Here is a 3,526-nt window from a genome sequence, read left to right as displayed (position 1 = left end):
AGTTTGAATTTTGTCAAATGCATTTTCTGTGTCAAATGATAAAGTCATGTGACTCTTTTCCTTTGTTTTATTTATGTGGTGAATTGCACTGATTTGCTTTCTAATGTTGAACTGTGTTGCATGCTTGGTATGTATGGATCCCACTTAGTCATGATGTATTCTTTTTTGGTATATTGGTAGATTCTGTTGGCTAGGATTTTGTTGAGAAATTTGGCATCCATGTTTATTAGTGACGACAGTGTATCCTTTTCTTTAGTTAGGGATTTCTTTGTCTGGTTCACTATCATGGTTATGCTCCCTTCATAAAATGAATCAGGATTGCATGTCTCTCCTAACCGTAGTAGACTATAACTTCCACCAGATAACTTTTTCTTGATGGGTCTGGGCAAGAGAAGGTAGAGGAAGATACTGATAGGATTGTATGATTCAGTAGTGAGTGAGTGTGAACAGGGTTGTGGTTGTAAAAACTTGGAAATTTAACAAGGTAGTCTGGTCAGTTTTGCCACCCTGCTGTACACAGTCACTATGAGTTGGAATTGACTCGATGTCACCTAACCACAAGCCCAGCAACAAATGTGATAGATAGCATTGTGATCTGAAAGATGTTTCACAGCATTTCAGTGTTTTCACATTGATTGGTCTAACGTTTTGGAGAATGTTCCATGTGCACTGGAAAAGAATGTATAGTGTTATTGGGTGAGTGTTCTGCATATATTTATGAGATCAAATTGGTTGGTTGTGTTGTTTACCTCTTCTGTGTCTGTTGGATTGCTTTCTGGTTCTGTCCTTCATTGAATGTAGTGTATTTTTGTTTAAACTTGATTTATATATTTTGAGGCTCTTTCATTTTAGAAATACAGATTTCTTGTGGTTATATCCTCTTGTTCAGTTGGCCTTTAAATCCTTTTATCATAGCCTTCCTATTCTGGAGTCCTGGTGTGGCACTGTAGGATAAGCACTGAACTGCTAACCACAAGGTTGGTGGTTCAGACCCCCCCAGCTGCTCCTTGGACTCTCTGTCCAGGGTCACTAAGAGTCATAACTGACCTGAAGGCACTTTAACAGCAGCAGTAATCTTCCTTGTCTCAAATTCTGGTTTTTGCCTGAAAGTTTGTTTTATCAACATTCAGATTGCTACCTCTTACTCTCTTTTGATTGCCGTTTGCTTGATATATTTTTCCCATCCTTTGATTTTTAATCTATTTTGATCTTTGTGCCTGAGTCTCTTGTAGACATCACATTGGTAAATGCTGATTTCCTTGCCATTCTGCTACTCTCTGTCTCTTGACTAGTGTATTTAAACCATTTAAACGTAGTATAATTATCTATGGATATAAATTTATTACTTTGTGTGTGTGTGTGTGTGTGGTGCTGCTGGCTTCTTTATTCCACGTAATTTCATGTGTTGCTTTGCGTTTTTGAGTGGGTTTTCTTCCTTGGTTGTTGTTTTTGTGTTTACTAAATCTTTATGATTCTCCTGTTTTTTATTTTGATGAGATTTATTCATTTTCTTTGAAGGTACTCTGTAATTGATTATTTCCTTCCCAGGTTTAAAGCAGTTTGTTGTATCTTGAAATTGTCTTGACTTCCTCTCCATTTGGAAATTCTTTTCACCACATTATTCCTTATTTTTACTTTGTAGTTGTGTTCATTTACAAAGTAATCTTTCTAGTTTCCTATTTTCAGTCCTGTAGATCTATTTTACCTTGGATACATCTGTATCTGTCTGACTTCTGGGTTATGTTGTCTCATGTTGTTCTGTCCTGCTGTTGGTTCTCTGTTTGGAGAACTCCCTTTAATAGTTCTTACAAGGGTTGTCTGGTCTATACAAATCCCCTTAATTTCTGTTAATCTGGAAGTGTATAAATTTTGCTGTGTTAGTTGAGGGATGGTTTTCCTTGGTATATAATTCTTGGTTGACAAGTTTTTTTCTTTTCTAGTTTTATATGTCATCCCATTGCCTTCTTGCCTGCGTGGTTTCTACTGAGAAATCACAGTTTAGTATTATTGCTTCTCCTTTGTAAGTAACTTTTTTTTCTCCCAAGCTGCTTTCAGGATTTTTTTCCTTGTCTTTTGTTTTAGACAGTTTAATTATGATATGTCTGGTGATTTTCTTTTGAGGTCTGCCCTTTTTGGGGTTTGTTGAGCTTCCTTCTTGTCTTTCATGTTAGGAAAGTTTTTTTCTGACAAATCTTTGACAGTTTCTTGGCTGTTTTTAGTGTCTTCCTACTGTGGAATTCTGATCAGATGTAAGTTAGTCCTCTTAATGGTGTCCCACATAAGACTTAAGCATTTATTGTTGTTGTTTGTTCTCTAGCAGATTCGCTTTTTGAGAGATTTGTCTTCAGTCTCACTAATTCTGTCTTCCATTGATTCACTTCTATTCCTTTGTCCTTTCACTGTGTTATCTATTTTTAAAACCTTGATATTAATCTTCTGGATTATTGTTTGGTGTTTTTGTATAGTTTCTAATTTTTTATTTATTTTGCAAGCTTGTTCTTGCAGTGTATTCCTGAATCCCTGTAGAGTTTTGTCTGTGTTTTACATTTTGTCTGCAGTATCCCTGATTTTTATCTCAATCCATTGAAGGTATCAATTTGATTTCCCAGGGAAATTTTCTCACTGTGTTTTAGTCACTCGTTGGAAACACTCTGTGTTGTTTCTTTGAACTGAGTTTGTCTGTTGTCTCTTCAGACATTGTGATGTTGTGTTTGTTTGTATCTTGGTTATGTTTTCCTCAGGGTTTGGTTTGGTTTTGATTTGATACATCTGAACAAGCTAGATAGGTGTGCTACACTGATGGGTGTGGTAGAGGATGCTGTTTATGTGGAGCAGTTGAGGCTTTATTGGCTTGTTGGCCACTGTCTATCATCAGTCAGGTGCAGGGCAGTATGGGTACAGTTGCTGTCTCCTTCAGTTGAGTTGTTGTTACTAAGTACTGTCAGATAAGTTCTGACTCTTAACAACCCAGGGAGCCTGCCGTGGGTTTGAACTGCAGACCTGCGGTTAACAGTCTACTGCTTATCCTTTTGTGTCACACCAGACTCAGTTGAGTGCCCCACAAAAATAAATAAATAAAAATGAGGTGTTAAAACAATGACGAAAAGTAATATAAATAAAAATGTCTTAAAAGAAAAGAGAAAGAACAAAAACTAAGGAAGGGAAAGAGGAAAGAAATAGTAACAAAAAGATAAGGGAAGGGAAAAAAGAGAAAAGGAAAAAGGAAACTAGAAAAGCCAGGAGGGGAAAAAAAAAAAAAAGAAAGGGAGAGAATTGGATGGGGGATGGGCACCCAGTGGTAATCCTGGTAACTGAGAAGGTGGCACCTGGTAGAAGTGGGTGCACTCTGCTAAACAAGGAGGCCAGAGTGGGAGCAGGCCACCTGGCTCTGTAAGGCGCTCTTCCCGGCCTAGAAAGCACTTGAGGTTAGGGCACGTGGCTTCTGAGGTGTGATTGGGGACCGTGTACCTGTCTGACACTGCCTTCTGCTGGTCTGAGGAGTCAGAATGCTACACTTGCAGACATG

Source organism: Chrysochloris asiatica, unplaced genomic scaffold, assembly GCF_000296735.1.
Source record: "Chrysochloris asiatica unplaced genomic scaffold, ChrAsi1.0 scaffold00238, whole genome shotgun sequence".
NCBI lineage: Eukaryota > Metazoa > Chordata > Mammalia > Afrosoricida > Chrysochloridae > Chrysochloris > Chrysochloris asiatica.
This window is presented reverse-complemented; position numbering follows the sequence as displayed.